Source organism: Muntiacus reevesi, chromosome 12 (genome assembly GCF_963930625.1).
Source record: "Muntiacus reevesi chromosome 12, mMunRee1.1, whole genome shotgun sequence".
In the NCBI taxonomy this organism is placed as follows: Eukaryota; Metazoa; Chordata; class Mammalia; order Artiodactyla; family Cervidae; genus Muntiacus; species Muntiacus reevesi.
Genome location: NC_089260.1, coordinates 54,801,984 through 54,813,380, shown reverse-complemented (window position 1 = coordinate 54,813,380; position 11,397 = coordinate 54,801,984).

Below are 11,397 nucleotides of genomic sequence, written 5' to 3'. Positions count from 1 at the left end.
CCCTGGTAGCTCAGACTGTAAAGAACCCACCTGTAATGCAGGGGACCCCAGTTCGATTCCTGGATTGGGAAGATCCGCTGGAGAAGGGATAGGCTACCCACTCCAGTATTCTTGGACTTCCCTGATGGCTCAGATCGTAGAGAATCTGCCTGCAGTGTGGGAGACCTGGGTTCTATCCCTGAGTTGGGAAGATCCCCTGGAGGAGGGCATGGCAACTCACTCCAATATTCTTGCCTGGAGAATTCCATGGACAGAGGAGCCTGACAGGCTATAGTCCATAGGGTCACGAAGAGTTGGACAGGACTGAGCGACAAAGCACACACACAGCACAAGGGGATTAGCAGAATATTTAACAATGTATGGTAGAGTAAGAACTGTACAAAAAAGATCTTCACGACCCAGATAATCACAGTGTGGTCACTCACCTAGAGCCAGACATCCTGGAGTGTGAAGTCAAGTGGGCCTTAGGAAGCATCATTATGAACAAAGATAGTGGAAGTGATGGAATTATAGTTGAGCTAGTTCAAATCCTAAAAGATGATGCTGTGAAAGTGTTGCACTCAATGTGTCAGCAAATTTGGAAAACTCAGCAGTGGTCACAGGACTGGAAAAGGTCAGTTTTCATTCCAATCCCTAAGAAAGGCAATGCCAAAGAATGCTCAAACTACCACACAGTTGTACTCATTTAACACGTTAGTAAAGTAATGCTCAAAATTCTCCAAGCCAGGTATCAACAATACATGAACCGTGAACTTCCAGATATTCAAGCTGGTTTTAGAAAATGCAGAGGAACCAGAGATCAAATTACAAACATCCCCTGGATCATCACAAAAGCAAGAGAGTTCCAGAAAAACATTTATGTCTGCTTTATTGACTATGCCAAAGCCTTTGACTGTGTGGATCACAATAAACTGTGGAAAATTCTTAAAGATATTGGAATACCTCCTGACCTGACTCTTGAGAAATCTGTATGCAGGTCAGGAAGCAACAGTTAAAACTGGACATGGAACAACACACTGGTTCCAAATCAGGAAAGGAGTACTTCAAGGCTGTGTATTGTCACTCTGCTTATTTAACTTATATGCAGAGTATATCATGAGAAACCCTGGGCTGGATGAAGCACAAGCTGGAATCAAGGTTGCTGGGAGAAATATCAATAACCTCAGATATGCAGATGACACCACCTTTATGGCAGAAAGTGAAGAAGAACTAAAGAGCCTCTTGATGAAAGTGAAAGAGGAGAGTGAAAAAGTTGGCTTCAAGTTCAACATTCAGAAAACTAAGATCATGGCATCTGGTCCCATCACTTCACAGCAAATAATGGGGAAACAGTGGCTGACTTTATTTTTCTGGGCTCCCAAATCACTGCAGATGGTGATTGCAGCCATGAAATTAAAAGATGCTTACTCCTTGAAAGAAAAGTTATGACCAACCTGGATAGCATATTAAAAAGCAGAGTCATTACTTTGCCAACAAATGTCCATCTAGTCAAGGCTATGGTTTTTCTAGTAGTCATGTATGGATGTGAGAGTTGGGCTATAAAGAAAGTTGAATGCCAAAGAATTGATACTTTTGAACTGTGGTGTTGGAGAAGACTCTCGAGAGTCCCTTGGACTGCAAGGAGATCCAACTAGTCCATCCTAAAGGAGGTCAGTCCTGAATATTCATTGGAAGGACTGATGTTGAAGCTGAAACTCCAATACTTTTGCCACCTGATGCAAAGAACTGACTCATTTGAAACGACCCTGATGCTGGGAAATATTGAAGGCAGGAGGAGAAGGGGATGACAGGGGATGAGATGGTTTGATAGCATCATGGACTTAATGGGAATGAGTTTGAGTAAACTTCAGGAGTTGATGATGGACAAGGAGACCTGGTGTGCTGCAGTCCATGGGGTCACAAAATGTCAGACACGACTGAGCGACTGAACTGAACTGAACTGATGATAGAGTAGGACAGGAAACAAAGTGGACAGGGCAACAGAAGACTTTCTTTACAGTAATATAAGATCCTCTATTCTCTAGGATTCTCCAGGATTAAGGAGCCAGAAGTGCAGCAGACCACAGGATTTACAGCCAAGGTCAAATCTGTCATTTTCAAGCCTTCACCTTGGTTTATAGTGGATCCAATCTGCGGGCAAAAAAAGCTAATTCAAATCTCCAGAGAAAAAATATTATCACTTTAAACCTCAAATTGTTTCTGTAAATTGTATTTCAAATAAAATAAGGCAGAAGAGGAAATTCTATGAGTGAGAATCAGCAGAAACAGAAACGGACTTGATAATCTTGAAGATTGAGATTACTAGATCCAAACTGCAAAGTACATATGCCGATTATGTACTATTTCCTGTTAATTTTGTTTCATTAATCTATGTGTCTTTCCCTCCACCTACATTGTCTTAATTACTGTAGCTATATATTGGAAATTTTACCAGATCCTCCAACTTCACTCATCTTTTTCAAGACTGCTTTTGTTATTCTAAGATCTGTGCCTTTCATATGCATTTTAGGTTAAATTTGTTTATGGTTATAAAAAATTCTTGCTGGATTTTTAAAAGGAGTGATGCTAATCCTATAGATGAATTTGAGGAGCGTTTACATCTTTACTATGCTGAGCCTTCTTATTCATGAATATGATGTGTCTCTTCATTTCTTTAGATCTTTCTTTCATCAGTTTTGTGGTTTTTGTCATACAAGACATTCATCTTATACACATTTTATCAGATTTACAGCTGAGTATGTTTCATTTTCTTTGGCGTGATTATTTACAATCACCTTTTGATTTTGATTTCAGCACGTTCATTGTAGTATGTAGAAATGCAATTGACTTTTGTGTGTTGATCTCACATCCTGAAAACTTGTTAAACTCGTTTGTCATTTCTGAAAGTGTTTTTTAAAATGTAGCTTCCTTGAAATTTTCTATATAGATAATCACACAGTGGTAAGTAGAGATATTTTATTTTTTCCATTCCAATTTGTAGGATTTTTTTCTTGCCTTACTGCAGTGACTAGGATTTCCAGTATTATTTTGAATAAGAGCAGTGAAAACAGGCAACCTTACTTTTTTTCCTCTTGTTTGTGTCACTTTTCCTTGGCTTCCCTCTTACACAGATGTCTCCCATTTAGGCCACATGGATAATCCAGAATAATCTCTATATCTCAAGATCCTTAACTTAATCATATCTGCAAAGTCCTTTTTTTCTCAGTTTCTCATAAAAATGTGTGCACTTATTTTTTGCTCCTACTTCTTTGCTATCAGTCTCTTAACAATTGAAACACAGTTTCATTCCATTTTTCAACTTAATCAAAACAGTATTTAAAGGTTTCTTCATGTCTTTGCAAAAGCCCCAAGCTAAACTGCACAGAAAAAAGCCAGGCTTACTTGTTTGACTTAGATTTCTAATTTGAAAAATAGATATGCAACAAGCAGCAGAGGTTTACTGGATAGCACAGAAAACTATAGTCAATATCTTGTAATAACCTATAATAGAAAATAATTTCAAAAAATAATATATGTGTGTATGTATAAGTGAATCACCTTGCTGTGTGCCTGAAACAATCTAAGTCAACTATATTTCAATAATATATATATTAAGAGAATAAAGAAAGAAAAAGGCCAGGCTTTTCTTCTCCCCTGTGGCTGAGCCTTGCGATGAAATGAAGTATTTCTCCACATTCAGGACTTGAGCAGAGCCCGAATATGGGAGTCACTCTCAGAGCTGGAACCATGAGTCACAGGGACACACTGGCAGGGAAACTGATCCCCTAGAGAAAGTAAGACTGTACTCGGTTGTTAATGTATAAGCACATAAACGAAAGAAAGATAATAAAGGAGAGCCATTGTTTCCACCAGCAGACAGTCCTCATCTGTTTGTCCTGCCTTCTACAGTGACAGCAAGTCCCTTCCCTGCCCTGTGCAAGGCTCTTTGAGAAACAAGTTTGCAAAGAGCCTGTCCTGCCATTCCCACTGCTCTCAGAACAACTCTCCTTATCTGTAAGGCACAGAAAGGCTGGTGGTGTAAGCCCTCATATGAGGGCTGAGCCGCCATCTCCAAGGACACATCTGTGAACTCTCACTCCTTTTAGTACAGTAGTACAGTCAGTCCCCTATGATTCAAACAAGTTCCACTGCAAGAGCACCTTTGTAAGTTCAATTTGTTCGTAAGTCCAACAAAGTTAGCCTAGGTACCCGATTAACACAATCAACTATCTAGTACTGTACTCCAATAGATTTATAATACTTTTCACCCAAATAATGCATACAAAACAAACAAAAAATAAAGAAAACATTTCTAATTTTACAGTACATTAATGGCAACCCATGGCAAATGTGGTGTTGGAAAAGACTCTTGAGAGTCCCTTGGACTGCAAGGAGATCCAACCAGTTCATCCTAAAGGAGATCAGTCCTGAGTGTTCATTGGAAGGACTGATGTTGAAGCTGAAATTCCAATACTTTGGCCACCTGTAGAAGAGATGACTCATTTGAAAAGACCTGATGCTGGGAAAGATTGAGGGCAGAAGAAGGAGATGACAGAGGATGAGATGGTTGGATGGCATCCAACTCAATGGATATGAGTGTGGGTAAACTCTGGGAGTTGGTGATGGACAGAGAGGCCTGGCGTGCTGCAGCCCATGGGGTCGCAAAGAGTTGGACACGACTGAGCCACTGAACTGAACTGAACTGAACTGAATGGCAACCCACTCCAGCATTCTTGCCTGGAGAATCCCATTGACAGAGGAACCTGACAGGCTACAGTCCATGGGGTCACAAGAGTCCAACATGACTTAGCAACTAAACCATCACCACTTTGAAAACTAGAGTGATACCAGCTTACAGCACTGGTGCTTTCTTGCTTGCTTCTGGACATCTTGAACTTGAAATAAAGACACTGTACTACTGTACTCTATATAGTACTGTACAGTAAAGTACACAAGAACACAACCACTTGTAGTGGATGCATGTAAGTGACAGTGCACACCAGATACAAAGAATTAACTTACATGATGGACATGCGAACGCACATTGGCATCTATGAAACTTCACAACTTGAAGGTCTGTGTGTAGGCATGCATGCTAAGTCTCTTCAGTCATGTCCAACTCTTTGTGACTCCGTGGAATGTAGCCCACCAGGCTCCTCTGTCTGTGAAGTTCTCCAGGCAAGAAAATTGGAGTGGGTTGCCATGCCCTCCTCCAGGGGATCTTCCTGACTCAGGGATCGAACCAGCATTTCTCATGTCTCCTGCATTGGCAGGTGGATTCTTTACCACAAGGGACACCTGGGAAAGCCCTTGTATGAAGGGGACTTACTGTATTCCACACTGTCATTGCCAATGTCACTATTATTGATAAGTGATTGGTGTTCACTGGTGTCAGGCACGTGGATGTGAAATGTGCAGTGTCTCAACCAACCCAGATGCAATGATGAGCTGCTTTACAGGACAGGATGGCTGGGAAGAAGTATGAGAGCCCGGTTGCCCTGCTGGGTCTGACCAACAGTAGGCTTCTCCCTTTAACTGCTTCTGTAAATGTCGTCTTTCAAGTCTGATTCATTTCACTTTCATCCAGAAATTACACTGCAGATGGTATTACTAATTACTCATTTTGTTCATAAATTGACTGCTTCTGGGGAAATTTTAGTTGAATATAAATATAATATATATAATATAAATATATATAAAATATATATTAAAAAAACATTATAAACAAGCTATGCATTGCCACTACTTCCCTGTGTGAGCCAGAGCCATTCAACCTCTCTGGGTGCTGGCTTTCTCGGGATATCTACTTCGATGGTCTCTAATCACTAGCTTCCTGCTCTCATTTTCGGGTGCAAGTCATGAAGGCAAATGCTCTATGATTCCACATACAGTTTTTTGTCTTTTTCTTTTAAAAAAAATTATTTATTTTTAATTGAAGGATAATTACTTTACAATATTGTGTCAGTTTCTGCCAAACATCAACATGAATCAGCCATAGGTATGTCGCCTCTGTCTTGAATCTCCTTCCTCCCAACCAACCCTCCAAGTTGTTACAGAGCCCCAGGTTGAGTTTCCTGAGTCAGACAGCAAATTCTCACTGGCGATCTATTTTACATATGACGGAGAATGTAGCTTCCCCTGACCACAGGAAAAGTCAGAAAGTAAAGTCCTCAATGAGCTGCTCTTGGCAAGAGCTTCCAGCCTTTACCCCCCAGGCCACTTGCAGGCTCCCAGCCTGTCTGCTCTCACTCCTTGGGTTCTTTGTCCACTGCCGCCCTTGACCTGGCAGCCTCCTCTTCTCTGCACTTGGCTGCTCTTACTGGGGTTTCATGACTAGCTGGGCATTCTTCCACTAAGTCTTCCACTCCTAGCCCAGCATAGTTGGTCCCATCATGAATTCCCCTTATGCATCCTCTTAGGAATTAAGATTGAGTCTGTAACTAGCCTGGAGTTCCTGAGAGTGGGGATGGACCTTGCTTCTCCTCAAGGTCTATGTAGCACACAGCACAAGACTTGTGAGCCATGGGTGAATATCAGCATATTGCCACACTCCCACCCACTCCTGCTCTGGACACTGCTGCCACTCTTGGCAAAGCTCTGGACTCTCAGACACTGGGAGAAACTGTCACAAAACATTTCCTTAAGAAAATAAAATCAAATATCTCTTTGCCCACAGGTTGCTCCTAACTGCATGAGGAATGGTTTTCCTTACATAATTCTCACTCCTGTCCTCTGTGTTAGCTGAGACAGTGTGTCTCAAGCTTGGAGGAGTTCTGGAGTCAAGAGCTCTAGTCCCCAAGCCTCTGAAAGCATCTCATATTTCTGGAATGGAAAAATGCCCACCTGGTCAGTTTCCTATATTCTGAGTTTGTTGTTTGAACAAACTTTGAAATGTACTTATATATATATATATTTTGGTCCTGTTTTGTTGCTGTTTTGCTTCTTGCTTTAAAAAATGGGTTTCAAGGCGACATGGATCAGGTCAGTCACTAATTTCATTTCACACACATTTTCCATTAGCTTAACGCTGGGTGGCCAGCTCTGCTGGAGCAGAGGAAGTTAATGTGATAACATCGTGGAAGAGGAGGAAGCCTGTGTAGCGTCAGCTTGCCCATAGCCCGTGTCCCTGATAAGTGGCTACGTCCAGAAAATAAGAAAGCGCTGACTTCTGTTTGCTGAGTAATTCCCCTTCTGAAGCATGGACAAGTGAGAGGTGGCCCCTGGGACATCATGAGTGGTCAATGGTGGTACATCATCATTTGTAGATATTTCTGAACTTTTGTGGGAGGAGAGAGGGGTTGTCATCATTATCTCATCATTTAGCATTCTGGGGTTTTCTTTTGAAAATTGTTTTTAGAAGATATATTAGTTTTTTCATTAAGGCCAAAATCAAATTAGTACACACTTAATGGCTTAAAACAACTCACACTTATTATCTTAGGGTTCTGCCGGTCAGAAGTCCACATTGAGGCTCATTGGGCTGAAGTCAAGGTGTCAGCAGGGCTGTGCTTCTCTATGGAGGCTCTGGGGGAGAGTCTATGTCCTTGTTGTTATGGGCTGATTTTGTAACCCAATCACCCTTTCCCCCCAACCAAAGGCAGTATATTGAAGTGCTAACTATCATGAGCTCAGAATGTGAGCTTATTTTGGAATAGAATGTCAGTAGTCATTGTGGTTGTTCAGTTGCCATGTCTGACTCCTTACAACTCCATGGACTGCAGCATGCCAGGCTTTCCTGTCCTTCACCATCTCCCAGATTTTGCTCAAATTCATGTCCATTGAAAGTCAGTGATGTTATCTAACCATCTCATCCTCTGCTGCCTTCTTCTCCTTTTGCCTTCAGTCTTTCCCTGCAAGTTAAGATGAGGTCATTGTATGGGCCTTTCTCCAATATGACTGTGTCCTTATAAAAAGGAAATCTGGATGCAGACATACACACACACACACGGAGAAGCCATGTGAGGACTGCAGTTATGCTTCCACAAGCCAGGGAACCATCAGAAGGAGAAAGAGCTGGAAGAGAGCCTTCTTAGTGCCTTTGAAGGGAGCACAGGCCTGTCTGTTGCATTATCACAGACTTCCAGCCTCCAGAACAGTGGGATAATTAATTTTTTTCACTTAAGCCATCAATTTGTGGTGTCTGTTACAGCAGCCCTAACCAACCTCACATTTATCTTTGTCAGATCTAGAGGCCATCTAGGCTTCCCAGGTGGCTCAGTGAGTAAAGAAGCTGCCTGCAATGCAGGAGATATGGGAAACACTGGTTCGATCCCTGGGTTGGGATGATGCTCTGGGGGAGGGCATGGCAACCCACTCCAGTATTCTTGACTGGAGAATTCCCATGGACAGAGGAGCCTGGTGGGCTACAGTTCATGGGGTCACAAAGAGTTGGACACATGTAGGAGATATGTCTGTGTGGAATGCACTGCTTAATGTCCCTGCCCCCCAGGAAAAATGGGAGTACCAAAGGAGAGAAAGATGCTCAGAAAGATGCTAACCTCTCCTCTTTCACAATTTTGCTTAGAACCAGTTATGGCATTGAGACGTTTTCTAAGGAAAAGGGAGAAGGAGAGATTAAACCCTGAACACCCACTCCAGGCCAGGCCCAGTGGGAACGCCTGGCCATATTTTCACATCTGCTCTTCACACCAACCCTCTGCCCTGATGATGTCTGCCCAGTTACAAGAGAGGAGCCTAGACTGGAGCCCTAACATTCCTCACTTCCCCACTGGATCATCTGAAGTAACATCCTGGTCTCAAGAGGAGAAGCAAAATTAGAAGCGAAGGACCCAAAGAACAGGTCAGTCCACTAAACATTGACTGTGATCCCATTCTGTAGGAGCCAGAAGCATATTTGTTGTGATGCTCATTATTGGGTTTAAGTGTTTTAAAGATAGAGTGCAATTCTAAGTGGGGGCTTCCCAGGTGGCTCAGAGGTCAAGAATCTGCCTGCCAATGCAGGAGACACGGGTTCAATCCCTGGGTCAGGAAGATTCCCTGAAGAAGGAAATGGCAACTCACTCCAGTATTTTTGCTTGGAGAATCCCATGGAGAGAGGAACCTGGCAGGCATGAGATCATAAAGAATGAGACACAACTGAGTGACTGAGCATGATAGAGCACAATTCTAAGTGAAAAATTCTCACTTTGAATATTTCCACAATGTTCCAATAAGACTAGAGGGCTCCATCCTTGCAGACAGACAAATCTCCCCACAACAAAAATAATACTATCTGAAATGTTTGCTGAAATCAAAATAACTTTCAAGGATAATGTGTATAGTCTGATGAACACTTCCCCCCCCCCCAACCCTCGCCAATTTCTTCCATAATTAAAAGGAAATTTTTCAGCTCAGCCGAAATAGTGGAAATGTACCTAATGAAAATTCTGTTGGACCATTTCCATTTTCTTGGTCTGTTGTAAAACAGAGTACTAAATGTAAGTGCAAACACTACATCTTCCTGGAGATACTGTTGTAGCTTGTCTTCCTTGAAAATTAAGGTGATTATTTGCTTATGGAATTATTTATTTCTGCAGTTGATAAAACATGGTCTGGAAAGCCTTGGACCCTGAACCATTTAATAACCTTTACAAAAACTTCTTTATTTTAGCTGAGACATGGTTGTTCTCAATTACATATTTTTTTGTGAATTATTATCATCTCTAAATGCTTTGGGTTGTTTCCAGTGAACAGTTTCTTCTTCTTTTTTCATGTGTTATTTATGGGGTGTGTGTGTGTGTGTTTTCTTTTTCTTTCTTTTTCAATTTATTTTTGAACAATTTCTTCTTAATGTCTCTGGTTACATCTGCTTGGGTCCTGAATGCCAGCCCAAACAATCTCTCCTTCCTCTCATTTCATTCCCTACCTACATACATACCTACCCACTCCCCACATACATACACTCCTGCAATCCAGTCCTCCAAAATCATTTCCAAATGCAAGATGTTTTACTCAGTCTCCCTCTTTAGAGCATCCCCTCCCCCACCTGCCCCTCCTCCAGCCAGGTCCTAAGCCCATGGTCATTCATTTTGGAGAGACTTTTCTTAAAAAAAGATAATATTGCCTGTCACTCCACATCCAATCCATCACTGTGTTGTCCCAATTTACCATCTAAAAGTGTTTCTATAACCCCACCTCTGCTCCATCTCTCCCACCACGGCCATAAAGTTTCACCTGAACAATTGTAACAACCCCCCACATGTCTGTCTTCCTTTTTGCCATTATGATCATCTCAAATTCATCTCCACTCAGTTCCCAGGTTTATTGTCCAAAGCAGAAATATGGCTGATGTCATTCATCAACTAAGTCTCTTTGATGTACGTGTCATTCACAGAGTCACTCCTCAAACTGTTTGAAAGTTCTTCTGTGGAGGAACCTCTTGGGATCGAAAGAACTGGAGTGTGGGGGTAGCTCCTGGGGACTGCTGATGCCTCAGCTTTCATGAAACATTTCTTTAACTTGAAAAGTCCTCTTCATCTGTTTTGTGACGTGCATCAAGGATTTCATTGATGATAAATGACTTAAAACAGCTTGAGAGCCTGGACTTCCAGCAAGAGCACACACCTCCGGGGTCCAGAACCTGTCCCTTCTGATTCACTCACCTGTTTTGCCCACTGGTGACACTCCTGGAACTTATGAGGGTTCCCTGTGCACGCCGTGTCATTTTGTGCTCTTCAGACTTTGTGTGTGCTGGTCCCTAGATCCCTGCCTGTCCCCCCATTTTTCAGTCCTCTTTGAAGCATCAGCCCAGGTACATCCCTCCCAGGCAGGCTTACTAAAAGTCCTAAGCTGGGTAAATATTGTTGGTGTTTGGTTCTTCTCTCCTGCTTGGTAGTATGTTTCATAATTTTTGATTGGAGGCTAGATATTACATATTAAATTTTGTAAATGTTCTGAAATGTGTTTTGGAGACCTCTAAAATGGTTAGATTTTTCTCTGGAAGGTAGATAAAGAACATGCATTCTACAAGTTTGGGGTTTATTGTGTTCAGTGTGTGCTCAATCACTACTCAGTTGTGCCTGACTCTTTGTGACCCTGTGGACTATAGCCCACCAGGCTTCTTGTCTTCCCAGGCAAGAATACTGGAGTGGGTTGCGATTTCCTTCTCCAGGGGATCTTCTCAACCCAGGAATGGAACCCATGTCTCTTGCATTGGTAGGTGGGTTCTTTATCCACTGAGCCATCAGGTTTATTAGGGCCAGTCTATTTCTGTGGCAGGAGTCTATTAATTCCGTTTACTTCATCATAATCAGAGCAAGAAGTGTGTATGTTTAGTCTTGGCTTGCCTATCATGTAACATATTGATTCATACTATCATATGATTTGTTATACATTGTGCATATCATATTTGAGTTGCTGGAGAAGACTTTTGAGATCCTTTGGACAACCAGTCCAAGGAAATCAACCCTGAATATTCAT